Source organism: Eumetopias jubatus, unplaced genomic scaffold, assembly GCF_037043125.1.
Source record: "Eumetopias jubatus isolate StellerSeaLion01/CBP00866 unplaced genomic scaffold, mEumJub1_p1.0 scaffold_7, whole genome shotgun sequence".
NCBI classification, from domain to species: Eukaryota; Metazoa; Chordata; class Mammalia; order Carnivora; family Otariidae; genus Eumetopias; species Eumetopias jubatus.
Genome location: NW_028274813.1, coordinates 33,366,862 through 33,383,353, shown reverse-complemented (window position 1 = coordinate 33,383,353; position 16,492 = coordinate 33,366,862). Strand labels below are relative to the sequence as shown.

Below are 16,492 nucleotides of genomic sequence, written 5' to 3'. Positions count from 1 at the left end.
AGATTCTGAGAGGGATGGTTATTTAATGGTGGGAGAAAGATGGCCTGAATTCTCATAAGCACACCCATCACTGACAAATAGGGACTAAGAGCTGGAAAAAAAAAAAAAAGGTGTCTTTCAATCAAGAGGGGATAGCTAACTGATTCATGAGTCTTCCCCCATCTGAGGACACCCAGGGCCTGGGAAGAGAGGAAGAGAGCAGCCTGCCAGCTTAGAGTGCCAATGGAAGGTCCAGAAACAAGACGTCTGAGCCTGGCTCTTCTACAAACACTTGCAACTCTATCACCTCTCAGTTTCCTCATCAAAAGATGAATAAGGGCACCTGGGTGGCTTAGGTGGGTAAGCGTCTGCCTTCAGTTCAGGTCATGGTCCCAGGGCCTGGGATCGAGCCCCACATCGGGCTCCCTTCTCAGCGGGAGGCCAGCTCCTCCCTCTCCCACGCCCCCTGCTTGTGTTCCCTCTCTCGCTGTGTCTCTCTCTGTCAAATAAATAAATAAAATCTTAAAAAAAAAAGATGAATAAAACACAATGGAGGGGCGCCTGGCTAGCTCAGTTGGTAGAGCACGTGAACCTTAATCTCATAGTCATGAGTTCGAGCCCCACATTGGGCACAGATAGTACTTTTTAAAAAAAACACACAATGGAACGCTTTAGATTCCATCATTGTACATTTTTCTATTGTTTTCACGTTTTCCCAGGAGCATCTGTGTGTGTGTGTGTGTGTGTATGTGTGTGTGTGTATTTATTTATTTAATGTCAGGTCAAAGTAGCTATAGGAACTATCAATCAGATTGACTCTCACGTGAGTAGCTGCATCACATCCTAGAAAAAAGTAGAGGAACCAGGCTCACTTGGGCTCCAAAAAGCATCCAGATGTAGGAAATGTCTCTAGGAACCAGTTTACAAGTCTCTCTGGAGAGCTGATTCAGCCAAGGAGCCAACAGGACTCCACAGGTTGAACTGAGCTGCAAATACCCAGCAGGTAGCTCCCACTCTAAGGACACACCAGTTCATCCCAGAAACAGGGATGTGGGAAGAAGAAAGCCTTCTTGGTTCAGGAGTCATGCAGGGCTGGGATTAGGAAGGCGGGTAAGGCAAGAGAGGCACAAACTTTAAGGAGGCACCAAAAACACTTACAAATCAAGTTACACGATCTCGTAATGCAATATTTTTAAAAAATCAAATTGGTAAACAAAGTCATGTTGCAATCAGAGCTGGGATTAGGGCAAGGCCGACCAGGCAAGGGCAACATGAGGTTCTCTGATGTTAGACGTGTCCTGCTTAACAAAGGCCAGTCCCACCTGCAATGCCAACAGCACCTCTGTGGACAAGCACCACCCAGCACCACCATCCCTTTCCCAAATTCAGAATTCAGAATTTTTTAGATTTTTTTTAAGAGGTGATGTAGAACACATCCCGTGGATTACATCATCCCCACAACACGGTTTGGGGCGAGCACCTCAATTTAACACATTAATATTTCTGCAATCAGACCTATGACTAGTCACGCCCCTCCATTGTGTTTGTCCTGAGCAGGTATTGCCATTACGTGAGTTAAAGAAAAGTTTTTTGGTTTTAGAACGTTTTGGATTTTGACACTGCCGATAAAGGCGTGTGGGCTTTAAGGCATTACATTAGGTCTCTCAAAGATAAAAGGCAGCAGGTTGAACCCAAACATTGATCACCCAGAAGAAGGTGAATCATAAAAGTTGGTCAAGCCCAGGGCAGACTTAGAGCAGTGCTTCCCACAAGTCAACCAACTAATAGTCAATCCATTTTGTGTGTAAAACCTTGTGCAGAGTCCTGGGAGGTAGAAGACCGGCAAGACACACAGTTCCCACCCTCAAGAGCTTAGAGGTTAGGGGGGACAAGAAGGTAAACATAAATCATGCTATACTGAAAACTGAAGGGAGCTAACCCACACTCACACTTTACAAATGTTGAAACCATTACAGAAGGGGAGGAGGATGGGGGGCATGGGGAAATAGGTGATGCAGATTAAGGAGGGCACTTCTGATGAGCACTGGGTATCCTCCGTAAGTGATGAATCACTAAATTCTACACCTGTAACTATTATACACTGTGTGTTCACTAACTGGAATTTAAATAAAAATTTGGAGGAAAAAAATGTTGAAACCAAGGTTCAGAGAGGTCTCAGGCCTTGCACAAGTTAGCACCAGGCAGTTAACTGCACAGAGAGATCAGAATCTGAGTTTGCTAACTGCCCTTCGCTACTCTTTGCAGAAAAGCACATAATAATTGCCAATATAGTAATGAAATTCCAAGAGGAGTAAAAGATCCCAGCTGAAGTGGTTTTGGTCAAACACACCTTTGCAGCAAAGATGAGTCTGACTTGGAGAAAGGACTTTGATTTGGGGAGGCAGAAGAGCAGAGGAGGGCCCTCTGGGCGGGGAGAGGGGGGGAGACATGGGGCGGGGCATGAGTCTCTCAGGGTCCTTGCGCTAGGGGATGAGGCTCCTGCAAAGGGCACAGAGGAACTACCGGAAAGGCAACATGGAAAGCTTGAATGCCAGAGTGAAGAACCCACACTTATGCTCCCGAAGGCAGCATTTGCCAACCATTTGCTTTTCACCTCATGACTTATGGCTGCCCACCACCCTTGTGGGCAGAGACAGCGTGGAGTGGGTTAAAAAAGCATGCTCTGGGCTCAGATTCTTCCCATCTGAATCCAGGCTCTGATGCCAACCCTATGACCTAGGACAAGCTGCTCGACCTCTCTTTGCTCTTTTTGTAGAATGGAAATAATAAAAGCATCTCCCCCACAAGGGTTAAATGGAAGAGCATGTTTCTGGGACTGCTAACAGTACCTGGCATTATGAGCACTCAAGTGTTAGCTGTTGTTAACCTATTTATTTAAGTTAAATTTATTTAAGTTAAATTTTTAAATATGTGCTGCAGCCTTATCTCGAGCTATAGTATCTGTGACGTAACGGGATTCTTGTGACAATTATGGTTTTGACACACATATAGCTAGAGGTTTTCATTTCATCATATGCAAGAGAAGGCTGGCATGAGACCTGAGCAGGTCTTGTCCAAGAGGGCCACCCAGACAGACTGTAGGACCTTAGCTGGAAGAAGCTTGAGGTAAATCACTGGGTTTTATGGGCTCATGAAAAAATAATGATCTAGAATAAAGGATAATTTGCTCTTTTCAAGACAATCAGAAGTGAATGATCCCAGCAACTCGTGGGGAGGAGCCTCTGAGGAAGCCATGAACACAGCCACAAGAGAGAATCAGCATCAAATACCTGCTAGGCCTGGGAAGCTGGAAGCTGAAGCCGGCAGACACCAGTACTGCCCAGGTAAGCCATTTCCTGTCCCTCCCAGCCCAGTGACAAAGGACTGAACAGAGTAAGTATTGAGTTGAGGCTATGTTTTGTGACTTAAAGTGACCACAGGACCTTCTCCTGCCTAAGAATGACCCAGACTGTTATGGGGCCTGAGTTTTCAGCCCAGGACAGGAAAAGAACGAATCCCACTGAATAAGCATAAAGGGACAGTGGGAGACAAAATTAAGTCACTTTCTGAGTACAACCCAATGAGTCTTGTTTCTCTATACTCATTAACTCATTAGAAACATAGCTATTTAAATGAAATGTTTTGTCCCTGTACCAACTGAAATCATCTCCCATGTTCCCAGTGGTACAGTAACCACTGGGCATAATGGGATTAAGGGCAGTAAGGAACCAAGAGGAAAAGCAAGGCAGGCGGGGACAGAAAAGACTGGTTTGGTGGGTTCAGTGGGAATTCACTTGCTCCTCAACCTTGAACATGATGAAAGGAAAATCGACGAGGTACCAACAGACAGCAGAATCCAAGGGTCCTTGGACAAATGGCTTTGTTCAAAGGGAACTTGAGATGACCCAAATCCACGAACAGAAAGGCTGTGACTCCCTGAGTTCCTGGGCTGAGCTTCCGAGCGGAGTGAGGGTTGCCAGAGGAGGCATGTTCTCACTAACCCCGAGTTACCTGGAAAGCAGCGGTCAAAGCGCCCAGGTCCCGCAGCCTTGGGCTGGGGGGCTGGGGCGTGGATTCTGGGTTGAACCATGCCCCGGAGTCTGCCAAATCAAGTGCAGAAGGTGCAACATATGCCAAAACACAACTTCCCTGCTGCCTTCGGCTGGGGACAGTTGGAGGATGAGAGGAGTGTGAAGTTAAGTGTTAAGACAGGAGACGAGGCATGCTCCTCACAGTTTAGGAGATGGTGAATACAGGGTAAACAGATGCCACCTCTCAGCTGCCCCACTTAAACAGTCAAAGGAGAAATGACCTAACCCAGTCCCCCTTCCCAAGAAGGGACTTACTCCTGCTCTGACTTTGTCCCTTAATTTGGCTTCCTTCTCCTTCAACCCCACCTCTGTTCTCCCAGCTCTAACTTCCTACAATTCTAGACCAGCTGAGTTATTCCCTGAGAAAGGACCAAATTGTCCAGACTCTGCTGGGTCAGCCAGCATTATTGCTGGAGGAGATTTACAAAATCTCTCTTTCAACATCCTCATCTTACATATGAGGAAACGAAAGGCCAAAGCACTCACGTCATGTGGCCAGAGTCACTGAGCCAAGAGAACCCCAATCTCCCTGCCCCCCCGGGATGATGCTCCATTATACACCATCACGCTCACTCTCAAAGTGGGGTCTGCTTACCTCCCCAGACCACCACCTCAATCTTCATTCCTCTTCCACAAACACCTCAAAATGGTAGAAGAGCCTTAGAGTTAACTTGCCTGGAACAAATATGGATGAAAATTATGAGAATCATCTCAATGAACTAACCGGTAACTTTGAAGGGAACACTCAGTGGCCACAAATACTTTCTCAGAAGAACAGGACAGTCCAGTGCTTGCTACCCTTTGCAGAGTATACCTGGGACCCCAGAGTCAGAATCAGGTCTCCACAGCTGGACTCTTAACGATGAGCAGGGGAAGGCCCGGAAACCAGGTTGGAGGATGAGGTCTGGAGTCAAGAATCTGCAAAGATAAGCCATTATGACTGGTGGCAGTAGGGTGACAGAAAGAAAAACGCTGCCCAGAGAGTCTGTTCAGCGAGAGAAAAATTTGGGCATCAAAATGAAATGGGGTTTATGAGATACATTCCTATGCCAAGCAGAGAGTCTGTTCCCCTTATAGTAACTCCCAGGCCATCTGGTCTACTTCCTCAGTGCAAGGTACCAACCTCTCTCTCCTTCCCGAACATTCACTGGGACGTTGTTTTTCAAATAATCTGTACTTCCATCTCCTTTTAACTAGCTGTGTTTAACCCCCATCAGCTCTCCTTCTTCTATCTTACTGACACTACCTCCACGTTAACCTTCTCCTCAAGACTTGTTCCATGCCCTGATCCAAGGTTACAGAACACAACAGAATCAGACAGATCCCAGCTCACACCCCAGTTTGGGCACTTCTAGTCGTGTGACATGTGCAATCACTTTATCTTTCAGAGCTTCAGTTTTCCCAGCCTGTAAAATGGGGATGATTAGTAGTACCTATCTCATTGCTGTGAGAGAAAGAGAACATATGTCAAGTGATTAGCCCAATGCCTGGCATACAGTAAGTCTTTAAGAAATGGTGGCTGTCACTGTTATCATTGTTATGATCACTGAAACCAGCCGAAGCTCCATTTGTGGAATTAAGGCGTGGAGGGCTGAAATCGGCTGTCCAAGTTCACACAAGTGAATCAGGGAGGGATCCAAGATTTTCCTGATTCTGGAAGCCTTTGCCAACCATCGGCTCCTGCACAAACGACATCATTGCCTAATGACCTAGAAATCTGAGTATCTGATCACATCCATGTACCACAGCTGATGATTTAACAAGCACTCACCATGTGCTAGAAACTGTGCAGGCACTACGAAAGCTTTAAGGCACCTATAGGTCATTGTATGGAAGTCATTCCCTTGTTTGTAGCAGGCAAAAACACAGTTAGAAAAACAAAAATCTGGAGCTGCTCCTTGTGTTACCCAGTGCTGATACATTTCTCATCCATATTTGTTTTAAGAGAGAGCTGAAAGTAAGACCAATACCCTGGCTGCCTTAGTCCTGGCTTTCAAAAGTCCTTTTGGATTGGGGATGAGAGGGAGGGGGGACCTACAGACTAGAATGGGATCTGACCAAGGACGGCTATAAAAAAGAAGGTAAGGTTTGGCAGTAAGCTAAAAATAGGTCCCCACCATTGTTCCAAAGCACATCGATTATCGTCTATAAGGTGGGCTTCTCACGGCACCCGGGCCCATCCCTCCACCTCCCGTGCAAGCACTGAAACCGTGGAGCCCAGGAAGCACATTTTATCTTGAAGCATGAATCACCCTTCAGAAGTCCAGAAAAGAATCCTCTCTTTGTGGCTCTTCAATCTCCTTCTTGGCTGGCATCCCTAGATCCTCGGGGCTGGTATCGAGGCCTTAACGAAAACTCAGGGTGAGTGACCTTTCTGATGGAAACCGACCATTCCAGAAACTCATGTGATGGGGTGCCCCTTAAAAACTGAAAGGAAACAGTGAATGAATGAACCAGCTAGAAAGCATTCATCATTCAAGCTCAACTGCGGAAGCAGTCAGAAATGGCTAATCCAGTGTGTTCTGAAGGCGGGGCTTCCAAAGTAGAAAGGAATGGCAGAAAATGCTCTCAGATTATGTGCACCCCCCCATCTATTAGATCTCCCTACATAAGGTTAGGATTTGACAATGCAAGTCTTATCTCTTTTAAAACTGTTATGCTTCTAAAGGATGGAGCCGCAGGAAGGAGCAACCTGAGACCCAAGTCCTGTCCATGTACACTGTTGGCCCTAATTTCAAGGACACTGTCCCTTCTACAATACCAGTCACACTGGGGCCAAGAGCCTGAAAGGATATCAAGCTCTCTGTTGGGGAGCCAGCAGAGTAAAGGATAATGGGCAGCTGGGTGGTCAGAAACAGAAATTGGCAATGACTTTGGTTACTCCTCACATTGCCAGACAGGACTGTGACCAACCCCAAAGATAGAAGCACCAACATCAGAGGAGGGTAGAAAGTTACCTTTCAGAACCATCCTTTGAAGGAGCAGGGGACTAATACCACTCTGTGGCCTCAACCCCACTAAATGTATATATAGGGGGATTGATGTTAAAATGAACATTGAGGACAGCCTTGGGTGGAGGAGAGTAGGAGCCCACACCTACAGGATGGGTGTGAGCACAGGCAAGCGGGCAGGCCCTCCTTTTTTATCTGGGAATGAGACCTGACTGATTCAGCTTCAGCTCTATCCAGGGATGTGAGTTGCAGGGGTGACAGCCACTTCCTTTTCCTTAAATCACAGCAGCATGGAGAATCCCACAGTGCAGAGTCTGAGGCCCATGGGCATCAGAAACAAAACATGTGGGTTCCTAAACTCCATCGGTGGGTCTTCATCTTATTAGGGACTCCTCTAGTGCTTGAGTCTCAAACACGGGGAAATTGCAGGAAAGGAAAACTTGCCCCCCACAGACCGTCACACACACCGCAGCCACTGGCCTAACTCTCAGTGTGGCTCAGTTTCCCTGAAGGGAAACCATAACCAGAAGTGTGGCCTCCTAGCCCATCCCCAGAAATCCGCTTCCGCTTCACTTTTCAAATACAAAGCCTCTGACTTCTGAGATGGGGTGGTAAAGCAAGCAGAAGACCTGGCCAGAAAGGCTGTATTTCTTCCTGACATCCCTTCTGACATTCCCTCCTTAGCCAGGTGTTGCCAAAAAGGAAGCTGAGAGTTTGCCAAGTCAGAAATTATCCACACCTTAAAAGGAATGTTCCTGCAATAAAAGAAAGAAAGAAAGAAAGAAAGAAAGAAAGAAAGAAAGAAAGAAAGAAAGAAAGAAAGAAAGAAAGAAAGAAAGAAAGAAAGAGAGAGAGAGAGAGAGAGAGAGAGAGAAAGAAAGAAAGAAAGAAAGAAAGAAAGAAAGAAAGAAAGAAAGAAAGAAAGAAAGAAAAACCCAAACCACCTTGCCTATAAATTGGGGGTGAGGGGAGAAAGTAGGAGGAAAGTAAAGGGATACAAATTTGAAAATGGCCAGGCTGTGCAGGGAGGGGGTCAGGCTTAGATTTCCCTTCCCTCAAGGACAGCCAGATCTGATACGGCCTCTGATAAGACCAAATGGCTTCACTTTACTGCCTGTACCCAGGTCTCAACTTGTAACATCAGAGTCCCTGACATCATCAGAGACCCTTCTCAGAGCTTGGAAGGTGACTGTCCCTGATGTCCAGGCTGGACCCTGTCTACCGGGGGAAATCCTACTTGGAAGGAGTTCTAGGATGTCCGGAGAGCAGAGACGGAAGAAAAATACTTTGCAGCCTGCATGCTGCAACTACGCTTTTTAAAACCAGCGCTGAGCTTTCCCTATCACAAAAGCTGTAATTTACCCTTTCCTGCAAAATGACACCTTTCACTTTAGAAACAATATATAAATCTGATACAAGTGAAATAAACCCAGTATAAGTTTCCCTCACTTGCTTCACATCTTTCAAGGACCCAAGGCTCTTAAATCACTTTACAAATGTAAAACTTCCTGTCTCATTGCTTTAAGAGAGGGAGTCGGGGGCGCCTGGGTGGCTCAGTCGTTAAGCGTCTGCCTCCGGCTCAGGTCATGATCCCAGGGTCCTGGGATAGAGTCCCACATTGGGCTCCCTGCTCAGTGGGAAGCCTGCTTCTCCCTCTCCCACTCCCCCTGCTTGTGTTCCTGCTCTCACTGACTCTCTCTGTCAAATAAATAAATAAAATCTTAAAAAAAAAAAAAGAGAGGGAGTCGGGGGAGTATCGTTTTCCATCAGACTGTCAGTACATCTGAGGAACAGTCCCCACCAGGGGTGGGGAGATCAGGCCTCCATATCCTTACTCTCAGTTCTGAGTAAACAGCTTGGGATAAACCCAGTGGGGGGCTGAGCAATAATCAACCCTAACCATTTAGAAGGGAAAGGTCCCCACAAGTCGGCTGGTGGTGCTCTCTGGTCTAGCACCTGCATCTGACTTCCACCACACATGTAGGACTCAGGGGACTTCATTTTCTCCTGCCACCCCTCACTGGCCTGGAACCTCCCTTACTCCAGTGCCTTTGAATGGCCAAAGTCAACATTACATCAGCTTGTCATCTGGCCTCCAAGGACCTGTTGTCTCCCAGTTACCCCTCTCTGTCCCCAATACAAAGCCTTGGGGTGGAAGGCCAAACCTCACCCCAGCCCACCTCATCCATGTCTCCAGAGCAACATGGCCTAACCTGGTCCAACCACTGGTATCATTAGCCCATTCAGGAGCCCGCAGGAGAGGCACCCAACAGTCCAGCTCCCCGCCACCCGCAGTGCCTTCTGCCTCCACAGGCAAGCAGATGTAGTTCTGCCCCGCAACCAGGGGAAAACCTAACTCTCACAGTGCCGTCCTTTCTAAGAGGAAGAAAGCCAATGGGGGCAGCCCTGCCACAGAATGGAAGCTGGTGGTCACATGCGAGCCAGCTTGGGGCTGGAGACACCAGCGACCTGGAAGCCGGCCCATTTGTTCTCTAGAGAGAAAAACAGTATACCACCCCCAGGGCAAGCCATTCAGCCCTATATTTTACCCTTCTTCCTGGTTACAGCAAAGAGAGAAACCCAGGTGGTAATATAACCAAAGTCCAAAGGCCAGAGTCACAGCGCATTTGTTACTCAGTCCTGAGAACACAGGAGAATTGGTGAGCAAAGCCCCCAAGGTTACTCTGGCACAGCTCCCTGGGGTCCTGATCTCTTTCTCCAGGGAGGGTTTGAAGTGGCATCAGAACAGCCTAGCGCCCTAAGCTGGGTACCTGAGGCAACCAAACGTACCCCCGAGAAAACCTGGGAGAGGAAGGAAGGAAGGAAAGGGGGTCAGGTTCTGACCGGTCGCTGAAAGAGGGGAAAGAAGACACCTGGGAAAGAGACCAATGTCTCCCTGCCCTTGCCATGAACAGGGCTGTAATGGTCCCCATCTCAACCCTGCATCTCCCACCCCAGGACCGCGAATCAGAGAGGACAAATGGGAGAGCGGACGGCCAGGCGGCTGGGCCGGGCCTCAGAGCACTGACTCAGAGAAGAGAGGACACCCAGGTGTGCAGTCCACCATCACCCAGTTTTTCCATGCACTCCGGGGAGAAGACGGCAGGGTCATCTTGGCACGGTTCCATCCCCTTCAGGAAAGTCCTCAGCCTCAAACTCAGGAGGGTCAGTGTTTCTCACTCCCATGCCCTGTCTCCCTAGCTCCCACTGAAACTGGCGCCCCCCTCCGCGCTCCCAAGGCGGCCTCAGAGGTGCTCTCCGCCCGGAGGAAGGGGGGGATGTCAACCTTCCGGGCCGGAGATCCCCGCTGGCCCCTTCCTCCTCCCCCCCCCCACCTCCCCGATACACCTTTGTTTCAGGCGGGGAAAGTTGCCAACGTGCACCCCTTCCCCAACACGCCCCCTTGTGCGCCCATCCCCCGCAGGGAAGCCAAACCCGGGCGCACCTCCTAATCCGCGGCTCGTTCTCCAGCCGGGGCAGCAGCTTCGAAACCGAAAGCAAAGAGGAAGAGGGATCGGGCAGAACCCCCAGCCCGGCCGCCCGGTCTCCCCCATCACTACACCATCCCCGGGCCCCCCGCACTCGGCGCTGCCCGCCCCGCGCGGCCACCTCTACCGGCGGCGAAAAGGCCTCTCCGCCGGCATCGCGGGCACCTACCGGTGCGGGGCCGAGGCTGCAGGCAAGGGCAGGGCAGGGCCGGCCGCCTGCCGGGTGCAGGTGCGGCCAGGAGCGCCGTCTCCCCGGCTCGCTCCCGCTCCTCCTCCCGCGCCGGGACTCGGGGCGCTCTCCTGCGCCGCCTGCTCCCCGCCCCCACGCCCGGAGCTCCGGCTCCCCCCCGCGTCGGGTTGCCGGCCGTGCCTCCCCCACGCCGCCGGCCCTCCAGCGCCGCGCCTAGTCCCGCATTGTGTGGCGGCGCCCGCCGCGGCGGCGCGGGGTCCCGGGGGCTGCAGCCGCCGCTGCCCGGGCCGAACCGAGCCCCCGGCGGCGGCGGCGGCGGCACTCACCCATAGTACGGATGCTGTGCAAACTGCACATGCTCGCGTCTGACAGGCGCGCTGCCTCTGGCCCGGCTTAACTCCTTGCTCGCCCGCTCGCCCGCTCGCCCGCTGGGTCCGCTGCCCCGCCGACCCCGTCACCCGCCCCGCCGCCGCCCGCCTCCGGGAGTCGACCGCACCCCGGGCGCCTGGAAGCGCGCCCTCCCTCGGCCCAGGCTGTGGCGCAGGTGGCTGCAGTGCAGAGCTGCTCGGCGGTCCCTGCCCCTGCCTCCCCGCCTGCAGCTGAGGCGTCCGCAGGAGCAGGGGGGAGAGGACCAGCCCGCGTCCCTCACCTCCCAGCTTGCAGGAGTTGTGGGGACTGCGCGTACAGCGTCCGCTGTGGGCATCCTGCAGGTCTCCGCCAACTGAGGGCCACGGACCATGTGGTGTTGCAGACCCACTATGTGCCAGCATTGTGTTCTGTGCAATCCATTCATTGAATCAGTCCTGCCAGGTCATTTTTATTGTCCTCATTTTCAAGATGGAGAAACTGAGGCCTATGGAAATTAAGGAATTTGCCTAAGGCAAGGTCTGAAGCTCCAAGGCCCACATTTGGTTTATACTGAAAAGATTAAACACAGGTTGTTCTTTCTGAGGTCAGTCTAGATTTCTTCTCTTAGAAGGTGAAAAAAATTAATGGATGTCATCTGGAAAGCCTGGAGATTCTGGAATATGGATCTTGGGAAATGAGTGAGAGGGCCCTGATATCAGACAGGCTGGTCAGACAGGTCCTAGGTCCTGCAGAGGGGCTGAGCAGGGAGTGGGAATGTAATCCAACCCCTATCCCCACTCCAAGCCTCAGTTCTGGCACTGGGTATGGCAGCCAAGAGGAAAGGACTTTTTTGGTTTGTATGTTTAATTTATAGGTAATGACCCCTGAGGTTGTCTTTTTCTAAACAGTCCATTCTGAGGGGGCAGGCGTCCTTTTCTAATTCACACACAGACCTTAGGTGTGCCTAGGCCTGATCTCTCCTAGCCCTCTAACTTATTTTTCCCACATGCCACAGTGACAAAGGCTTCTCACAGCTCCAGAGCAGCACTGAGTCTTCAAAGAAAAGGAACCTGAAGATCCAGCTAGTCTCCCCGTCTGGGTGAGAAGCTGGGCTGCTTTCCAACTACCTGAACCTAATCTGATCCTATGTCTTCTGATTGTTTGGTGGGGCCGTGACTCCTCCGTCAACCTCCTGTCCCTAGCCAGGATATTCAAAGGTCAAAAAAGGTGTTTCCAGCTAGGGATGGGCAATGTGGACAAGGAGTTCTAAGGCCATCCCATCCACACCTAGTTCTGAGGCTGGCTGAATCATTCCAGAAGGAAAGCACTGGGGTTCCATGAGGGCAGAAGGAATTATATTGGATTTCTCAAACCAGTGTAGGAAGTACACAGCCATGTGGATCCAGTAGCAAGAGCTCTTGGCTCCCCTGAGTTAGTTTCTTCTTTCATAAGTATGTTGTGATGTGGAAATGTAAGCTGGTGCAGCCACTCTGTTAAATAGTATGGAGGTTCCCCCAAAAATTGAGAATAGAGCTACCCTACAACCCAGCAATCACACTACTGGGAATTTACCCCAAAGATACAAATGTAGTGATCCAAAGGGGCACCTGTACCCCAATGTTTATAGCAGCCACGTCCACAATAGCCAAACTATGGAAAGAGCCCATACACAATGGAATATTACACAGCCATCAAAAAATGAAATCTTGCCATGTGTAACAACGTGGATGGAACTAGAGGGTATTATGCTAAGCGAAGTAAGTGAATTAGAGAAAGACAATTATCATATGATCTCACTGATATGCAGAATTTAAGAAACACGGCAGAGAATCATAGGGGAAGAGAGGAAAAAATGAAACAAGACGAAACCAGAGAGGGAGACAAACCATAAGAGACTCTTAATCTCAGGAAGCAAACTGAGGGTTGCTGGAGTGGAGGGGGGTGAGAGGGATGGGGTAACCGGGTGATGGACATTAAGGAGGGCACGTGATGTCACAAGCACTGGGTGTTATATAACACTGATGAATCACTGACCTCTACCCCAGCAACTAATAATACATTATATGTTAATTAAAAAAATAAGTATGTTGTGATGACCCAACAATATAATCCGTGTACAGTCCTCAGTACACAGTGGGCCTTCGATAACAGGACAGTGTTTTCTGCTGGGAGTAAGGCAGGGAGTGGGCAGAAGGGATCGGAGCTACAGCAAGGCTCGTGGGCTGTCCCTGGAACACTAACAGAGAGACAGGAGGCAGCCCCCTCTCAGGAACACCTTAGCAAGAAGGGGCTTTGGTTAGTCTGGCAGCAAAGCCCACCTACTGAAGAAGGACCTCCCTTGTGCCCTCTTGCCTCAGAGGTCCAGTTCTCCCACTCTGCTTCTCAGTCCGTGGCTGGGAGCTGACTCGGCTCCCTCCCTGGCTCTGGGAGGCAGCATTGCACAGAAGAACACAGAATGGGCTGTTAAGGCAGATAATCTGAATTCCGGGGGACTTATCCTAATGGACAGTATGTACAGTGCCTAGTGTCCATAATATTTTAGGGCCCACAAAAATGTTTAAATTTCTTTCAAAATCAGAGACAAAAAATAAACTTTGAGATCAAAGAAAATGTTTTCATATATAATTTTAATATTTTCATCCTTAGTATAGAAGCCAAATTGTCAGTTACAGAATCAAGAAGAAGGAAGGGTAAGGAACCAAGGCACAGGCTTGGCATCAGCCGGTCTCTACTGTATCCAGCTCTCCCATGGACTTAACTGCACGATCTGGGTTTTCCTCATTCCTAAATTAGGAATCATTGCTTCCTAACAAAAATTCATATAATGCCTTAAAATTAACATATCGTTTTCTCTTTGGGGAAGGCAGCTATTTTAACCCTCATTTTATAAATGAGGAAATCCAGACTCAGAGAGATTGCATGGTTTGATTAAGGCTATACAGCTAGTAAAGGCAGAATGCAGGTCAAACTCAGGTCTTCTGACATTCCATCCAAGGTCCTTTATGACCGTCTGCACCTAGAAAATTTCGAATAAGATTAGGTATGTACAGGGCAGAGCAGTCGGCACCAGAAGCAGACCTAAAAAGAGCATCTGTGGCAATGGTGGGTCCCCTGGCTTTTCACCCAAGGAATGCTGAGACCAACGTACCGTGCTGTGGGAGGGGATGGGCAGGACGATGCCAGGTGAAGGTAGGCACAGTCATAGTAACTCTAGTGGTTCAAGTACAGATTCCAGGTGGAAGGCATGGGACAGACCAAGCTCTACTGCACTAACACACACCAAAGGATGGCAGCCCCTCCTTTGTCTTCCTGTCTTAGCAAAGCAAGCTGGATTTGAGTCCAGATTCCACATCCTAGCCAGAGGTCTTAAGGCTATTTATTTAAACTTTCTGAGGCTAGATTCTCATCTCCAGAACAGAATGGCAATAATCCCCAACCCCCTGGCTGTCATAAGCATAAATAAGATAATTTTAGATATCTAGCATATTGTCAGGCACATACACGTAATGAAAAGTCCCTGCCATAGTAGGCAGTTAATAATTCTCGCCACATCTCTCTTCTACCATCAGGTAGGGAAAAAGAGAGTCTTTCAAGTGTCCTTGTAGTCTCTAAAGTGTCTTGAATAGTTTGGGTTCTCAGCCATGTTTTCTGAAAGACAAGAACTCTTCTGCCCTTTTACTAAGCAAACCATCCATAAAGAGGTTGCTCTTGTCCACCATAAGTCATTTTCTTGATGACTTTCAAGAGAAACAGAAAGATTTCTGTATACTTGTTAGAATTGGTTTCCTGGGGGTTGCCCTCTGACCACAAGTCAGGAGCAATGTGGCTCAAGAGGGTGATTTCAGTGGGGGGACCGGGCCCATAGCCAGATCAGGAAGGACCTGGGAGGGAGCCCGAGCGTGGAAATTGGAGGCCAAGAGAGAACTGTCTCTTGCATAGTACATGTATTTTCATAGTCCATCCCAGATGCTGGGAGAAGAAAGCAATAAGTGGGTTAGGAGCCGAGGAAGCATTGAAGCCAAAGGCAATCTCAAGATTGGAATAATGTGGACCAGCTTGACAGGAAAACCGGCTGGGTAAGAGACAACTGGAGAAGCCTCAGGCCACTGATCCTAACAAGCATACAGGAAGTCTATCTGTTTCTCTTGTAAGTCATCAAGGAAATCGCTTGTGGTGGACAAGAGCAACCCCTTTATGGATGGTTTGCTTAGTAGAAGGGCAGAGAAGTTCTGTCTTTCAGGAAATATAGGCATGGTCTTAGCAGTATGAGAGGAAGTCAAGACAATCATCGGGAGTTTGACAATGGGGGAGTCTCTTTGTAGCGGTCCCTTCTGGAAACAGGAAGGAAGGGTCATAGATTCAAGAGTGAACCTGCATCATTTAGGAATCTTTGGTTGCAAGGAACAGAAACTGACTTTAGCTATCTTAAGTCTGAAAGGAATTTCTTGGAAGGATACGATCAGAGGGCTCACAGATTTGAAGGGAATGATGACAAAACAAACTCAAAAAGGTTAGAACCAGAACAGCACTGGGAGCCCGGGTAGTAGGAAGTAATTGAGAGTCTTCTCAGGGCTCTGCTGTTAAACAACTGGGCTTCAATCTCTCTCTCTCTTTTTTTTTTTTAAGATTTTATTTATTTCTTTGAGAGAGAGAGAAGAGACAGAGATAGTGAGAGAGAGCACGAGCAGGGAGGGGAGGGAGAAGCAGCCTCCCCGCTGAGCAAGGAGCCTGACACGGATCTCCATCACAGGACGCTGGGATCACGACCTGAGCCAAAGGCAGATGCTTAATGGACTGAGCCACCCAGGTGCCCAGGACTTCAATCTTTTTATCACTTTTACTCCTGTTAGAGTCAAACTTACCTAAGTTGAGTCAGGCATCTACCTCTTGGCCAGGAAGGGCCGGTAGGATTCTCTGACATAGGCTCTACCAGCACCCGCATCATGATTGAGAGGTAAGCAGTGAGAGAGAAATCAAAGAGCAGTTTCCCAAAGGAGGCCAAAGACTGCTACACAGCCCCGTGCAGCAAATGTCCATGCCATGGGGGAAGCAGACAGTACAGGGAATTTGCACCTGACTCAGTGCCCTGGTAGAGTTCTTAGCTATGAAAGAAGGTGAAGGGAGAAACACATAAGCCTCAAAAAAGTAGCAGGAAGCTCTGAAAAGTACCAGGACAGGAAGGCATAGTTTGCTTAATAAAGTCACTGCTCGTTCTGGGGTTGGTATAGAGCTGGAAACAGGCAGATGTTCTATGGACTTTTGCAACTCCGAGCTGTGCTCCGGAATGGGTGAACTGTGATAAGGGGAAGTGAGTTGCAAAAGGTTGTTACGAAAATGTCCTCAAATGTTCACAAAATGATGCCTCTGAAAGGGGAAAAGGGGTACCAGTAGAGGGGGAAGAGACGTTAAACCCCAGGGAAATGCTCAACAGCCTGCGGATTTATC

The 16,492-nt window shown here is 49.1% G+C and overlaps 1 protein-coding gene and 1 long non-coding RNA gene across 2 annotated transcripts in view; both read right to left on the bottom strand.

Annotated features, from left to right (window-relative positions):
• TMEM229B (transmembrane protein 229B) overlaps positions 1 to 10,820 on the bottom strand; it is a 38,112-nt gene extending 27,292 nt beyond the window's left edge. Inside the window, exons 1-2 of the mRNA XM_088024570.1 lie at positions 10,679 to 10,820; positions 4,795 to 4,988 (exon numbers count right to left, since the gene is read on the bottom strand). The gene's annotated coding sequence lies outside the window, so the exon portion shown is untranslated. The remainder of the gene's footprint in view (positions 1 to 4,794; positions 4,989 to 10,678) is intronic.
• Positions 10,821 to 13,657: 2,837 nt separating this feature from the next.
• Positions 13,658 to 16,130, bottom strand: LOC148163867 (uncharacterized). The gene is made up of 2 exons (XR_015768630.1): positions 15,910 to 16,130; positions 13,658 to 14,063 (listed from the first exon to the last, which is right to left on the bottom strand). It is a non-coding gene; the product is annotated as an uncharacterized LOC148163867 (long non-coding RNA).
• Positions 16,131 to 16,492: the final 362 nt, after the last annotated feature.